Genomic DNA, 17,528 nt, shown 5'->3' with positions numbered 1-17,528 from the left:
GCTTCATATTCTGGCTTTAACAAACACATTGCCATTTTCTTGAAAAGGCACTATTTGTTCCTCTAAATACCTATCTTCATTTTTAGATGTGGCCTTTGAGACATAATTAGTTATTTTACTAGACTATAGGCCTGATTACGAGCTTGGCAGTTGGACCACCAGAATGCCAAGTTGGTGGTTCCAAAACGATTGCTGTGCCGGGGGTCTTCAGACCACCTTATTATGATGTATGCAGGCTGAACCACTGACCGCTAAAGCAAATGGCTGCCCACAAGCTGTGCAGAGGCCTGCAAACCCAGGGGCCGTGGCCACTCTGTGGCCATCATGACCATGTGGAACCATTGAGCCCATTACAAAAACACAGTTGATGTGGTGGTCTACTTGCGGTGGTCAGCTGACAGCGGCCGGCCACTGCGGTACACATTGTGTCGTCATCAATGAGGGCTTCATGCAGAGGTGGGTTAGGAGTCTAGTCAGTGGACAATGTCTGGCCAGGTGCTGTGCCAGCTCTACCTGTTGAGAAATAGAGTACATTGTTTTTGGTTGAAGTTATGTGTGACTGAAAGCAGAGACCTTAAACACTCATGTGTGGTAGGTTTTCTGATTGTGCTATGTTAACATGGTATTGAAGTTGTTGAGATGACGTGTAATGCTTACATGAACTCTTAGACCCAAGCAGCTCATTAGATGTGATGATCAGTTGCACTTAAAATCACCCCGCAGGGCATTCTGACCGCGGCGGTTCGGCCGCGGTCAGAAGAGGCAAACCGGCGGTCTCCCGCCGGTTTACCGCTGCCCTTAGAATCCCCCATGGCGGCGCAGCTTGCTGCGCCGCCATGGGGGATTCTGACACCCCCTACCGCCATCCTGTTCCTGGCGGTTCGCCCGCCAGGAACAGGATGGCGGTAGGGGGTGCCGCGGGGCCCCTGGGGGCCCCTGCCGTGCCCATGCCAGTGGCATGGGCACGGCAGGGGCCCCCATAAGAGGGCCCCGAAAAGTATTTCAGTGTCTGCTAAGCAGACACTGAAATACGCGACGGGTGCAACTGCACCCGTCGCACCCCTGCAACTACGCCGGCTCAATTCTGAGCCGGCGTCCTCGTTGCAGGGGCATTTCCTCTGGGCCGGCGGGCGCTCTTTTGGAGAGCGCCCGCCGGCCCAGAGGAAATGTCTGAATGGCCGCCGCGGTCTTTTGACCGCGGTGCGGTCATTCAGCGGCGGTACCCTGGCGGACGGCCTCCGCCGTCCGCCAGGGTCAGAATGAGGCCCATAGCGTTCAACCTGTAATATGGGTGGGCTTGCTGAAATGTTGAATGAGCTCATTAGAAGTGTGGAGTGAGGGCTGGATTATTACTGTGTTGTCAAGGAGTCCCCCAATGTTGACTGAAAGCACCAAAATATGCTAGAATCAGCAAGTATAAACTGATTAGCAGAGTGTTGTTGCAGATGACCAAGTCCCACTGCACAACCCCTTTGTCTGTGTAGAGGTGCCATTAGCTGGAGAGTTAGACTGCCAACATGCTCTTCACCAAATCCACGGAAGACAGCCAAGTCCTTGCCTTCTGCAATGCTCTTAGGTGGTTGGCTGAAGGGCCTGTGTGGTGTGAGCCCATAGAGCTTGGCCTTTCATCCAGCCTTTTATTTGTTTTTACATTTATTTTGGATTTGCACATCTATTTTGGAACTGCAAATCCAAGGCAAGCCTCATGCCCAGCACTATGAACCCAAGGCAAGCTTCTCCAATCCACATTGCCCCTTTAAAGGTTTGTGGACCTGATTTGCGAATCTGTGATAGGCGATAGGCAATGCATAGGTCTGAGTAGCTTGACCTGTGTAGAGGGTATGCCAGCATGAAGCTTGCTGAAGATCCCTGGTGCCTTTTCGGTATTTGCAGTTCCCTGACCCCGCTAACATGCCATCCGGTGTCTGGTCTCGCTACCACGGCCCTGGCTGCCATTTTAGGTCATGCCACTCATTTTAATGTTTTTTATTTAAGCCAACTGGGGCTCCTATTTCAGGGAGCCACATCTGTGACATGGTGGTCAGGGTGTACTGACCCTTATATTATCTTTCCATTTTTTTCAGAATGCAGGAATAACACCCAGTATCCTGAAATATATGCTGCAAGAGGAATTTCTTAAATTGCTCAGATCTGTGGTTCCAACCTTTGAATCATGAATCTGACAGTGAGAATGGGAGATAAAGCTCCTTCATCCATTCTAATACCTTTGATTTTTAAAGCTCTGAACTCATGGAGGATGTGTGGATCCCAAACAACAGAAATATACAAAAATGTTAACCCTTTAAAGCCTACTCTGCAACTTTTTCCAAAGCTTTAGTCTCAAAATCTACTGAATGGATTAACACCAGATCAACAAAACCTTTAGTTTAGTACCATTTAGTGGTTTCGGCTGCAGGAGCGAGCACATTTTCCAATTGGATCTAAACTGGGAACATACATCTTTTTTCACATGTATAAAGTATTTATGCAGCACTTCAAATAGTAATAAAGTGAAAACACAACACAACATAAATCCTCACCAATTTAGAAAAAAAGACTTAATGTAATAAATTATTTTCAGATCAAAATGACAAAAAAAAGCCCATCAATAGAACTGGAGATATGCAGTTTTATAGATTTAAGTTAAAATAGTGCCTAGAAGTACAAAGTGCCAACTGTGGTTATCTGGTCCAGCCAGACCCAGACGAAATCACAAGTTCAGGCTGACCATGATGGCTGCGGGCTAGATACAGGGACCCAGTTATTTGCACCAAACAAAGTATCTTAAATCCTGGCTTGTGGAGCATTGTGATAGCCCACTTTGAGGATGCATCACACAGTATCAGTTCTGAGGAATCTGCAGAGCTCTGATGTGCCATCCTTTGTCATCATGGAGGATGCCGTCAACAAGGGGCTTGCAATGTGAAGATTGCATTATTTTCCCACTTCCCATGCCTTGGGAGTTGAAGAGCAGGAAACTGGCTTCCTTGCTGGCATCAGCAAAAAGAGTGTCAGTTGGCCATCAGGGTCACATGGCTCTGAGGAGTTTGCCACAAAGTCCCTGTGTCCCTCGCAGTGTGCAGGATGAGTGTACAGTTGTTCCACAGAGGGGCAGAGGTACCTGCTTTAAGACAAATAAATGCCCAGCGCACATCAAAAATTGAAAAATTGTATTTTTTTCCAGCCACTGCAGCAGCCACATTAAAGACCGGCCCTCGGTGAAAAGGGTGCCTCAACTTTCCCTGTTCAGAAAAAAAGGTGTATTTTTCAGGCCCCTTATGAACAGAGAGCACCTATTGCTGCATTAAGTGTTGGGATACTACCCATAAGCCAGTAAGCAGGGGAAAAGGTGCACTCCTAATTCACTCAGGAAAGACTAGTGCCCCCCAGCAAAAGGTGGATTCACTTTCCAGCTCTGAGCTATTGTGTTGCTCTGGAGTGTGTTGTATTCATTGTGTTTTTTGAGAGGCTGCTAGGCAACATAGTATAACTACATTAATACAGTTCCTTTTTAAAATTAAAAAAAATGATTGGACATTGATTTAATGAGTGTTGCAGAGTCAGACAATTGTAATGTAAGTGATACAGCTTCACAATGGCTGAGAACTGGATAAAAACCTTTACAAAGATTGATAGATAACACATTGATTTTATGAGAAGCATGTTGCGGTTCCCCTTTAAGGAGTCCTGTGTATAAGTGGGATATAGTAGTAGTAATAACTTTATTTCAGCTGAAAGCCATGAAAGTCGTTCAATCAATTCTTAAAACACATTAAGACATATAAATATGATCATCAAGTAAAAATCTAGTCAACAAAAAGAAACACATGCATAAAAGGATTAAACAACTGATAAAATTCAGGATTCCATCCTTAATGCTAATGTCAATGCACAAGTCTCAGGATACAGATCCTATGACCGATTACAATAGTAACAAGGCCATTTCATACATTTCCTAGTAGGGTGCAGTATTATGAAACCTCTCAGTCATGTTTAACAGGGGTTACAAAATAATTTATAAAAGCCTATGTGCCCTCCAGTGAACCATACTAAGAACAGGCCTAGTTCAAGAAGTACAGTTGCACATCCATATTTAGATAATATTCATGTCCATAAGGTGCAGGAATTTCGCTTGGAGGTTCCATGCCCAGTGTAGAAAATAAGAAATGACAAATACTATTTGTTATTTTGGGTCATTTTTTAGAATCCTTAATGCCTCCCAATAATATCTTGCACCAATACGTTTGCACGCAGCAATCATCCATTTCTTATGGTCAACAAACAGATTGCAAAAATCCATGTGCAAGTATGGATTTGACATCACCTTCGGCCAGGTAACTTGTTTATAGTTATTTGCCAATCATGGCTCAGGCACCATAGTAAAACAGTTATTCTTTGACCTCAGAATGCATCGCCAAGGAGAGTAAGAATTAGGGAGTTATGGTCCCTATCATGGCGAAAATCAACCCTCATGTCTTCCAGCATAGGCCACAATCTGACATCTACTAATAGACAGTTAATAACTCTAGTAGACTGGTCGCGCTTGAAGGTTGGAGCAATACATATATCTGAGTGTGTATGGCCATTGCAAGCCTTAAACCCACGCTTAAGGCACAGTGCTGTTAACTGAAGGGCGGCACAGGAACAAATATGCAGTCACCTTCCCATCAATCATGGAATACCCCATTATTCATCCTTGTCAGCAGTCAAATTGCTACTATAAAGAGGGGGCTCAAATGAGCAATTGACATCACCTGCATCCACTATGTAAAGAGAATGATGCGATGTATCTACAAATTTGCTTAACTGTGCCAAGGTCTGAGACTCCACTCACTGCAAAACTGATGTAGCATAGATATTAATTATTACAAGCCTGAAGCCTCGCTTGAATTTAAGCTGTACGCTTAGTAAATCAGGTGAATCAATTTTTAGGGCTGAGTGAGTGCACTGCAAGTTCTTATTTAGCAATATCAAAAGGCCTCCCTTAGCCTGACCACTACCCCCGGCAGTGGGCTGGGCCCCCATATTATAAGTTAGAAACCCTTCCAAGAAGATTGAGTCAATTGCCCAGGTCTCCTGAAATATGCATATATCATACTGATTTCATTAGAGTTACTCCCCATTACATCATGGCTGTGCTTCTGCTTACTAGCCCTGATGGAGCCCATTTCTCCCTCAACATAAAGAGGAGAATTATTAATAAGAGGCAGCTCATTAGCAGTAGCCAGATTAGTAGCAGGCCCCTGAGGCTGGTCATTAAGTGATAACCTAGATTCCAACAAAACAGTACCGGTGGTCCCGCCCCTTCATGCAAACACTGTCCCACCCTCACTTGACCACGCACACCTGCATCTGCAGGACTGTCCAGGCTCCCCCGTTGCTTTATCCAGCAGCAGAAGCCTCAAGCTTTTAACTTTGTCCATTTTCTGGTGCACAGATGCTAGATCAAAACTATTAGGATATTTAGTGGCTCATCACCAGCAGTCAACCCATTATGTTCGGAAGCAGCAATGTTGCAAGTTCCCCCATTCTCCACCAGATGCCCGAACCGATTAGAGCACAAGATATTCGGAACCACAGTAACCTCAGTGCTTAGGTGAAAACGAGAAACCTCCTCTTCCATGGCAGCACTTCTGTTGTCACACTGTGGCACAACTGACCGTTCACACTGACTAGTAGCCAGCACAGGGAGTGGTATCTTGCTGGTAAGTTGAACCACTTCCTTATGACCAGCCTTGCTCTGTTTCTTAAGCAGCTCAGAACTTTTCTTAAACATATCAGGTATTTTATTGATTTGATGACCATTATTTTTGCATTTTTACTCAGAATGGCCTCCACTTCTTCAGTCAAATCATTTATGTCCTCTAAGGTACTAGTCTATTTACAGCCCAGACAACTAGATTTATTAGGAGGCTTCTTAGATTTTTTGGCAAAACTGGTATGTGAAGGAGCCTCTGCGGCTTTACCCTTGCCTATACCAGCTTGAGTGATTCAACAGAAATAACTCCCAATATTGTAACAACAGACATGGCCAAAGCTATAATCAGTCCCACTGCTAAATCTCAAAACCTACTTGTGTGAAGAAGGAGGGGGGACCCAGCCCAGCCTCTTCCGGGCAAGGATGGGTGAAGACGGGCCCTGTCTTTGTCCGGGCACATGTCCGGGCACGTCCCACACTGCGGTGAACTACCAGCGCTTAAGTAGCGCATCAGCAGGCAGCCAGGGCAAGGTCTGGACAGCAGTGCAGGCTGGGAGGCAAAGTCCCACCCCAACAGAGCAGTGGCTTTCAGCCTAGAGAGGTTTCCTTTTTTTGTGCGCATCCCCCGCTGCGGTGAATCACCAGCGCTTAAGTAGCACAACAGCAGGCAGACAGGGCAAAGTCCAGACAGCAGTGCAGGCTGTGGGACAGAGTCCCACCCCAACCAAGTACTGACTTTCGGCCCAGAGAGGTTTGTTTTTGGTATGCACGTCCCCATTGATTGTTATTTGTAAGTCTGGGTGAAATTTTAACTGTGCCAGAGTAATCAGAGTAATTTCAGTAGTTTTCCATTACTCTTTTGACATGAAATTTCCAAAAAGTATGGGATTACACCTATTTGTGTAATTATGAGTAATTTGGCACAAATATCCTACTGCAGGAGCACAGGAACAACAAATTTAGAGAGTGCAAGTGGCTGATGGCTACTGCTGTTCGTGTTCTGTTGCATTTATCACTTTTTGCCTAGTTCAAAAATGCATCCTCCGGTCCATTTTGGATGTGAGGGTGTATTTTGTGCTAAGAAAATATTGATAAATGCTGGTTTATTCTCTTCTATAATTCTGTGTAATCTCATGTAGTTTTGGTGCAATTTTGTGTAATTACATTACAGCAAATTACCCAGGTTTAGCCCACCTCTAGTTCTTTGCTATGTTCCTGTGTTTCTGAATTTCTAGCCTACAGCACTTCTCTGAGGTCTTGGATGGCTCTGACTTTTCCCTGAGAGTCAAGTCCACAAAGAGATACTTAGCCCCCACTTACAATGCCCTCTGGTGCCCCAAAAATCTAAAGGCAAAATAGCCAGTAGACATCATTGGGTCCCAATAACATCTGATTGCACTGGGATCTCCCAAACTCAACTTCTCACAAAAATAAAATACCGTTGTCTGTAAACACCACTTTTTCAAAATACATATTTTGCTTCATATTCTGGCTTTAACAAACACATTGCCATTTTCTTGAAAAGGCACTATTTGTTCCTCTAAATACCTATCTTCATTTTTAGATGTGGCCTTTGAGACATAATTAGTTATTTTACTAGACTATAGGCCTGATTACGAGCTTGGCAGTTGGACCACCAGAATGCCAAGTTGGTGGTTCCAAAACGATTGCTGTGCCGGGGGTCTTCAGACCACCTTATTATGATGTATGCAGGCTGAACCACTGACCGCTAAAGCAAATGGCTGCCCACAAGCTGTGCAGAGGCCTGCAAACCCAGGGGCCGTGGCCACTCTGTGGCCATCATGACCATGTGGAACCATTGAGCCCATTACAAAAACACAGTTGATGTGGTGGTCTCCTTGCGGTGGTCAGCTGACAGCGGCCGGCCACTGCGGTACACATTGTGCAAGGCAGCAGACAAGTGCCCATTAGGTGGATTCAAAAACAACACAACTGACATATATTGGTCCAGTGGAGACACCCACAAAACACACTATTAAACATACCCCTTCTCAGACCATGAACCTTTGCCTCCGCAATGCAAGAAAGAGTCCAGAGACCACTGTTTTATCTCATCGTTGGTAGATAAGGCACTTCTTTTTTCACCATCCCATTCAACACCTTTCATACACTTTTGTCCATTTACTCCCCATATCACTTTTGTTGTTAAGTGAGTCCCTGCCACCCACTTCATTTTTCACCCAGGTCACGTCCCAAAAATCCTCAGTTTTCTGAAGATGAGTTGAACGTCATGGTGGATGAAATCATAAGAGTAGAGCCACAATTGTTTGGAGCCGAAGTCTGGCACACTCCTCACAGTAGGAAAATGGAAATGTGGCAAAGGATAGTTGACAGGTTGAATGCTGTATGCTCCACCCTGTGGGCAAAGTAGGACATTAGGAAGACATGGAACAACCTGAGGGGGAAGGTGCATTCCCTTGCCTCCAGACAACACATAGAGGCCAATAAGACTGGTGGCGGTCCTCCCATTGCCCCATTACAACCTTTTTACTGGAAGGAGAAGGTCTTAGCCATCCTGCATCCTGAGGGCTTGACAGGAATAGCTGGAGGAGTGTCTGGTAAGTTACAACACAAAAACTGTCACAAATCTTCAATGTCCTGCATGCTCACATCTCATCTTTTGTCATTGAGTTGTTCATCTACCCTTCCAACATGCAATACCCAGAGTTGCAGAGATGTAAGGTTGTTAATGTGCATTGTTGTACATAACATCACATGTACCAATCCTCATTACATGCCATATGTTGGGATGGGGTCTGTAAGTGTTTCAATATCAAAAGATAAACCCAGGATCCATGGTATGTGTCAACATATAAAGTATGGGCCAACCTAACTGCAGTGTGGCAACAGATATGTAAGACTAAACATTTGTCAAGTGTTGAGAAGTACAGAGAGTAACATGACTTCAACTACCAGGAGACCCTTTTTCTGTAACGTAAACCAACAAGCCTTTCAGCACTTGTCCCAATAGACCTGTGTGCCATCTCTAAAATGATGTACCATCCCGTGAGAATTTCGTATTTGTGTAGTGTGGAGAGCCAGCAAGTGACATGACTTCAACTATCAGGAGGCTCTGTTTCTGTAACTCAAATCAACAGGCCTTTCAGCACTTGTCCAAATACACCCATGCACGATCTCTCAAATTATGTTCATTCACATGGGCGTGAGCAATCAACATATCATGTTCAACTCAGACGTGTCTGTCTACCTAGCTTGCTCTTGTCCTGGTATCCCAAAATGAAAATAATGAGGAAAGAAACCTTACCAAGAATGTATTTCAAGTATTCCTAAGGCATTACGTTGCTACATCAGATTGGTAGTGGCAGTCAACACATTGACTCAGCACTGATCATATGATGGCTACATATACAACAAAGTTGTGTGTTTGCCTGTATCTCACAGAACTGGGCCTTGGACTGGTCAAATACACAAGTCTCTTCTCCAATGTGTTGGCTTAAATGTTTCTAAGATGTCATATTCATTCCCTTATTTTAAGTGCAACTGATCATCACATCTAATGAGCTGCTTGGGTCTAAGAGTTCATGTAAGCATTACACGTCATCTCAACAACTTCAATACCATGTTAACATAGCACAATCAGAAAACCTACCACACATGAGTGTTTAAGGTCTCTGCTTTCAGTCACACATAACTTCAACCAAAAACAATGTACTCTATTTCTCAACAGGTAGAGCTGGCACAGCACCTGGCCAGACATTGTCCACTGACTAGACTCCTAACCCACCTCTGCATGAAGCCCTCATTGATGACGACACTCCTGGACCTGTGGACGGGGATGGCAGTCCTGGCCCATCTGGGCAGGCTAGTCAGGCTGCAACAGTGAGTCTCGCTGTGCCCACAACAACACTTCCTACCCCAGATGCTTCAACATCACAGAAAAATAATGTGCCCCCCAACCTGTATACCTAGTACAGTTGATAACATTGTGTGCCCCATGTCCTGGATCCCAAGGTGCAAATCAGCAATTCTGACACATGGGGCTTATCCTCCAACATCAGCCCCTTCCTGTGGGCCAACTACATCAAGCCCAAGTACATCTGTGCCAGACACAGCAAGGGAGGCTCTGCCAGAAGACCAACCACCCTGAAACATCCCTGCCTTTGTAGCAGCTGACGCACCCAGTCCTTGCAAGCGGGGGCGTCCATGTAAAAATCCAGTAGGTGTGGATGGCAAGACACCCACCACTGCCAAAGAGAAACCTCATCCTAAATGTCCTCTTTTGTGTGTCACACATTCACTCTGTGGACTGATCCTGAACCCCATTCCATTTATGATTGGAGGAGTACTCTGGACTTTGGATTTCTGATGGTGTGACATCTACTCCTATGATTTCCTTCACCGTGACTGACCACTTCACTTTTCATTTATGTTACATTTTTTGCCACACGTTTGTTTTCACCCTTAGCACTGTAATAAATCCACAAGTCACAAACTTGTTGTCTGATGTCTTAAATTTCACATTTAGCAATGTATGTGTGTAAGAACATGTGAACCATACAATAAAAAACAAGCTACTTGTGGAATCAGGGATATGTTGAATGTACACAGTGTGTAACTCAGTATTACAACCATTCCACACAAACACATATATACAAGTGTCTGGTCAACGAAGAAAATTAATTACATTGTTTATCTCATAGGCTGTCAGTATGTCTGAAACATAGCAAATCACACATGATTGAATCATACTGGGTAAGTGATCACATTTACAGGTACAGACCTCCAGCCCATGGAAAGAAGTGAATGATCAGACATAGGCCCTCATTCTGACCCTGGCGGTCGGTGATAAAGCGGCGGCCAACCCGCCAACAGGCCGGCGGTCCAAAATATGCAATTCTGACCCTGGCGGGAACCGCCAACACACCCCGCCGCATTAACACTCCACCCGCCACGGCGGAACAAACAAACAGCGCGGCGGTCCCCGCCAACAGCCAGGCGGCAGACAATGTACCGCCCACCCTATCACGACCCACCAATCCGCCACCTTTTCCGGAGCGGGAGCACCGCCGATAAAAACACGGCGGAAACAGACTACGAACGGGAAAACGCTCACCTCCACATACACCACGCGAGAGTCCGGCAGTATGGAACCCGAGTTGCAGGTCATCCCCGCACTCCTATACCTGCTCCTGTACCAGGAGCACGCCCGGCGGCGCGGAAGACATCGGTGAGTACTGCACCTACGACACAGGGGAGGGAAAAGATTACCGGCACACACTCACCCACCCACACCCACTACAACACACACATCAATGCATTCCCACAGATCACTGTCACAACCCACAAACCCCCCCCTTCCGAAATAATGCAAAGACCAAAAGAAGAGATCTAAAACGGGCAGATATATTGAAAAATGGACAGCAGTAATCCAAATAAATAAATAAACTATGTACAAAATATATACAGCTACTAAATGTAGTCCAACCACTGTCCGTGGACCACAGGGGTCCTGAGCAAAGGGGCAAGGCCCAGTCCCACGACAAGAACTCCACGGAGAGAACACTGCAGGGGCATCAGAAAGAAAAAAGGACAGGCACCTCAGGGGGAAGGGAAGGGGGGGCACCTCAGCCACTTGAGTACACGACGCCAGATCCACGAGGGGACTCCATGACCACTGGCCCATCCTGGGGAGAGCAAAGCCACAGTCCAAACAGTCCATACAGTGGGTGGCCTGCCCACTGGGCCATCCTGGGGAGAGCAAAGCCACAGTCCAAACAGTCCATACAGTGGGTGGCCTGCCCACTGGGCCATCCTGGGGAGAGCAAAGCCACAGTCCATATAGTCCATACAGTGGGTGTCCTGCCCACTGGGCCATCCTGGGGACAGCAAAGCCACAGTCCAAACAGTCCATACAGTGGGTGGCCTGCCCACTGGGCCATCCTGGGGAGAGCAAAGCCACAGTCCAAACAGTCCATACAGTGGGTGGCCTGCCCACTGGGCCATCCTGGGGAGAGCAAAGCCACAGTCCATACAGTCCATACAGTGGGTGGCCTGCCCACTGGGCCATCCTGGGGAGAGCAAAGCCACAGTCCAAACAGTCCATACAGTGGGTGGCCTGCCCACTGGGCCATCCTGGGGAGAGCAAAGCCACAGTCCAAACAGTCCATACAGTGGGTGGCCTGCCCACTGGGCCATCCTGGGGAGAGCAAAGTCACAGTCCAAACAGTCCATACAGTGGGTGGCCTGCCCACTGGGCCATCCTGGGGAGAGCAAAGCCACAGTCCAAACAGTCCATAACAGACTCCACTGCCACTGGAGGAGGCATGTTGGCCAGAGGACATCCTGCAGCCCTGCCCGAGACAGATCCTGCCCTGCCACGTCTGCCAAAGGGCCAGCGGTTCCTGCCTGGAAGGGCCCAGTTCAGCGGTTCTTGCCTTGAAGGGCCCAGTTCAGCGGTTCTTGAGACGGCGGTCCCCAGCGGAGCGGTGCTGGAGACGGCGGGGCCCAGTTCAGCGGTTCTTGCCTTGAAGGGCCCAGTTCAGCGGTTCTTGAGACGGCGGTCCCCAGCGGAGCGGTGCTGGAGACGGCGGGGCCCAGTTCAGCAGTTCTTGCCTTGAAGGGCCCAGTTCAGCGGTTCTTGCCTTGAAGGGCCCAGTTCAGCGGTTCTTGCCTTGAAGGGCCCAGTTCAGCGGTTCTTGAGACGGCGGTCCCCAGCGGAGCGGTGCTGGAGACGGCGGGGCCCAGTTCAGCGGTTCTTGCCTTGAAGGGCCCAGTTCAGCGGTTCTTGCCTTGAAGGGCCCAGTTCAGCGGTTCTTGAGACGGCGGTCCCCAGCGGAGCGGTGCTGGAGACGGCGGGGCCCAGTTCAGCGGTTCTTGCCTTGAAGGGCCCAGTTCAGCGGTTCTTGCCTTGAAGGGCCCAGTTCAGCGGTTCTTGAGACGGCGGTCCCCAGCGGAGCGGTGCTGGAGACGGCGGCCATTCTATGGCCAACTGCTCATTGCCTGGTGGTGCCCTCCTGGGCAGCGGGGATGGTGCTCCTTCAATGCCCACCTGGGCTGTGGGTGGTGGGGCCCTCCTGGCCAGCTGGGCTGGGTCCTCCCTGGGCAGCGGCTATGGGGGTGGTGGGCTCTCCCGGGGCAGCTGTGCCGGTTCCTCCCGGGGCAGCGGCTATGGGGGTTGCGGGCTCCTCCTGGGCAGCTGTGACGGGTCCTCCATGGGCAGCAGGCCTGCTGCCTGACTTCTCCGCCTTGCTGCCCTTGCCCTCCTTAGTCGGGAGTCTGTGGCCCTTTCCTCCCTTTGGAGCTGTGGCTGTTGACGGTGGCTGGCTAGTGTCCTGGGGGGATATCGAATCCGGGCTCCGGCGGCGGCCCTTCCGCCTTCTGCTCCTCTTCCCAGGGGGTGGGCTGGCTGTCCCCTTGCTGCTGGGCGAAGATCCAGACCTGCGGGCTGGTGGGCTCCAATACCCCTGCACCCTTGTCAAGGGGGCTGCAGGGCTGGTGGTGGCTGAGGTGCTCTTTTTACCCCGACGAGAAGGAGGGGGGGGCTCAGGGTCAGGAAAGAAGGTAGCAGTAGAGAGATAGATTTTCTTGGGACAATGGAGAGTGGTAGGTACAGTGGGTATGGGAGTGGAGGGAGAGGATGTGGTTGTAGGCGAGACAAGTTTGCTGTCTTTGGGTGCAGGTGCAGGAGCGGGAGGCTGTCGTGAGGTGGATGGCTGTTGGGTGGGTGGGTGGCTGTGTTTGTGTGGTGTGGAAGAGGGGGTGACAGACACAGTGGGAGAGGACACAGGGGACGTGTAAATGGCAGTGGGGGTGGTGACTGCACGTGTGCGGACTGGAGTGGAGGGTATGCTGGTGATGGAAACACTGGCTGATGGTGAGGTGAATGAAGGTGTGAGTGTAGACGGCACAGGGAGGGAGGAGGGAGACGAGGAGGTGGGGGTCACAGAGGTGGTAGTGACTGTTGGCATGTCTGCATCGGAATGTTGCTTGTGTGAATGTCTGCGTGATCTGTGGTGCTTATGTTTGGATGAGCTGCTCTTGGGTGTTGAGGTGTGTGCAGGCTGGTCTGATGGTGTGGGTGGGACAGGCAGAGGAACAGGAGATTGGGAGGAGGGAGTTAGTAGAGGGAGGCAGGAGACAGGGACAATGGCTGCCGTCAGTGCTGAGGCCAGAGCCTGGAACGATCGCTGATGGGCAGCCTGACCCGAATGAATGCCCTCCAGGTACGCATTGCTGCGATGAACCTCCCTCTCCACCCCCTGGATGGCATTCAAAAGGGTAGTCTGCCCAACAATGAGCGTTCGGAGGAGGTCAATGACCTCCTCACTGAGGGCAGCGGGGGTAACAGGGGCAGGGCCTGAGGTGCCTGGGGTGAAGGAGATGCCCGGCTTCCTGGCAGAGCGGGCACAGGGCGAACGCTGAGGGGCTGCTGGGAGGGCGGAGATGGTGCGCTGGGTGGCGGCTGTACCTGTAATGGCGGGGGGCACGGATGGTGCCACCCCCGCAAGGGAGCTCCCTTCCGAGGACGTGTCCGTGTCGCTGCAGGGTCCAGTCGTCCCCGTTGTGGAGCTCCCCTCGCCCTCCGTCTCACTGGTCCAGTCAGACTCTGTGGCATGGCCCTCCTGGGCCATGTGAGATGCAGCTCCCTCCTGCCCCGATGCCACTTCTCCTCCGCCTGATGATGCTGATGCACACAAGCACAGAAAGACAAACAAAAAGGGGGGGAGAGAGAAATAAAGAGATTTTGAGTACATGGATCACCGGTACAGTTAGCGGACATGACAGACACAGATGCCCCCTGCACTAAGTTGCGCACTTGGGGTCCGCTACGCATTCCGTGGAACATGCCCTACACGCCTAGAGTTGACAACTGCACCCATGGATGACACGGCCCAGGGATGGCTGTACTGACACACTACTGAGGGTGGTGGCTGGGGACACAGGGGCTTACGGGGGTGCCCAGCCTACAGATATCGCCCTGGCCTAGGGGGACCCACAGCCCTCCTCCCCCACCCAGACACCTCCACTGCGCGACAACAGAGTAGATAATGCTTGTACTCACCCCCTTGTGTCTGCTGTGCTGCCCTCACGCGCCCATCCAAATCAGGGTAGGCCACCGCCAGGATCCGGAACATCAGGGGGGTCAGTTGACGGCAGGCACCCCGCCTACGTTGGGAGGCCATCCCCAGCAGAGACTCGGCGGTCTTCTTGGTCCCGCGGCAGATGTCCTCCCACCTCTTGCGGCAGTGGGTGCCCCGTCGATGGTGGACCCCCAGGGTCCGGACTTCCTTGGCGATGGCACGCCAAATCCCGATCTTCTCATGGGCGCGGACCTTTGTGACACGTACAGGGAGGGAGAAATACCACGTTCAAGTTTGTCTGCATTTTCGTTGCCAGTGGCCCAACGCCCCCCATCCCCGCCAGGCCCCCCGCCAGGCCCAACATGCCCCCCATCCCCGCCAGGCCCCCCCGCCAGGCCCCCCGCCAGGCCCAACATGCCCCCCATCCCCGCCAGGCCCCCCGCCAGGCCCAACATGCCCCCCATCCCCGCCAGGCCCCCCGCCAGGCCCAACATGCCCCCCATCCCCGCCAGGCCCCCCGCCAGGCCCAACATGCCCCCCATCCCCGCCAGGCCCCCCGCCAGGCCCCCCTCCAGGCCCAACATGCCCCCCATCCCCGCCAGGCCCAACATGCCCCCCATCCCCGCCAGGCCCCCCGCCAGGCCCAACATGCCCCCCATCCCCGCCAGGCCCCCCGCCAGGCCCCCCGCCAGGCCCAACATGCCCCCCATCCCCGCCAGGCCCCCCGCCAGGCCCAACATGCCCCCCATCCCCGCCAGGCCCCCCGCCAGGCCCCCCGCCAGGCCCAACATGCCCCCCATCCCCGCCAGGCCCCCGCCAGGCCCAACATGCCCCCCATCCCCGCCAGGCCCCCCGCCAGGCCCAACATGCCCCCCATCCCCACCAGGCCCCCCGCCAGGCCCAACATGCCCCCCATCCCCGCCAGGCCCCCCGCCAGGCCCAACATGCCCCCCATCCCCGCCAGGCCCCCCGCCAGGCCCCCGCCAGCCCCAACATGTCCCCCATCCCCGCCAGGCCCCCCGCCAGGCCCAACATGCCCCCCATCCCCGCCAGGCCCCCAAGCCAGCCAGTGGCCCCAAATCCATATTGAATTAAACTCACTTGTTGGTCTGGAGGACCGTAGAGTAGCGCATACTGGGGGAGGACCCCATCCACAAGTTTCTCCAACTCCTCTCCAGTGAAGGCAGGGGCCCTTTCCCCAGTCGCAGCAGCCATTGTCCCTTCCAGACCGAGGTCACAGCAACACTTGCAGTATAGGTCCTCTCCTGTGAAAGTTCAAGTCGCAAGTGGATAAGTAGATAGGAAATGGCGGTCACGTCCGCGGCGGTGCGTACCGCGGCGGTGCGTACCACCACCGCCGGCGCCTTTCGCCATTGGCTCCTGAAACCCATAGGCTTCAATGTTAACCAATGCGGCTTCGCGCCGCGGTCTTCGACCGCCGACCGCCGCGGTGTGCCACGCCAGCGCATTGACCTCACATCCCATTGTCACACTTCACAGGTCAGGCAGCCGCCATTTCGAGGGTCCACATGGCTCAATTTCAACTGCGTCACACAGGCCTAGGCCTTGCATAGCCACTCAGACACGCCATTCACTGCATAGAGAATCGTTTACTGTGCAAGCTGTGAGTACGTACCTGTGGGTTGCTTGACTCTGTGCTCCATGTTGTCCTTCCTAGGCACCATCCGCTGGGTTTGGCGAGGAGACGGATGAATCCTCGCGTGTACCGACCACTGGTGGACCTGTCGACAATGGAAGAACGCCACATTATCCTGACCTACCGGCTTGACCGTGCCACTATACATGAACTGTGTGCCCAGCTGGAGCCCGACCTGATGTCCCCCATCCGCCAACCCACAGGGATTCCCCCTCTGGTGCAGGTCCTGTCAGTACTCCATTTCCTGGCAAGTGGGTCATTTCAGACAACAGTGGGAATTGCTTCTGGGATGTCTCAGCCCATGTTTTCGAAGGTGTTATCCAGAGTGTTGTCTGCCCTGATGAAATACGTGAGGAGCTACATCATTTTCCCTGAGGTGGGCGAATTGGCTACAGTGAAGGGTGATTTCTACGCCCTTGGACATATTCCCAACGTCATTGGTGCCATTGATGGGACCCATGTGGCTTTGGTTCCCCCAAGAGACAGGGAGCAGGTGTACAGGAACAGAAAAAGTTACCATTCCATGAACATCCAGGTGGTGTGTTTGGCTGACCAGTACATCTCGCATGTAAATGCCAAATTCCCAGGGTCAGTGCATGACGCCTGCATCCTGAGGAATAGCAGCATCCCTTACGTGATGGAACAGCTAGAGAGACACCGTGTATGGCTATTGGGGGACTCTGGGTACCCCAACCTGTCGTGGCTACTGACCCCAGTAAGGAATCCCCGGACCAGGGCAGAGGAACGGTACAATGAGGCCCATGGGCGTACTAGGAGGGTGATCGAACGCACCTTTGGCCTCCTAAAGGCCAGGTTTCGGTGCCTGCATATGACAGGTGGATCCCTAATGTACTCACCTAAGAAGGTGTGTCACATCATCGTGGCCTGCTGCATGCTTCACAACCTGGCTTTGCGCCGCCAGGTGCCTTTCCTGCAGGAGGATGGTCGAGACGGTGGTGTTGTGGCAGCTGTGGAACCTGTGGAGAGTGACGAGGAGGAAGACAACGGGGCTGAAACAGACAACAGGGACAGAATCATTGAACAGTACTTCCAATAGGACACAGGTAACAATTCAAACATAATTTAGTAAATGTGAACTACTCTCCTGCAT

Source organism: Pleurodeles waltl, chromosome 6 (genome assembly GCF_031143425.1).
Source record: "Pleurodeles waltl isolate 20211129_DDA chromosome 6, aPleWal1.hap1.20221129, whole genome shotgun sequence".
Taxonomy (NCBI): Eukaryota; Metazoa; Chordata; class Amphibia; order Caudata; family Salamandridae; genus Pleurodeles; species Pleurodeles waltl.
The sequence above is the reverse complement of the archived record's forward strand: the minus strand, read 5'-3'. Positions refer to the sequence as shown.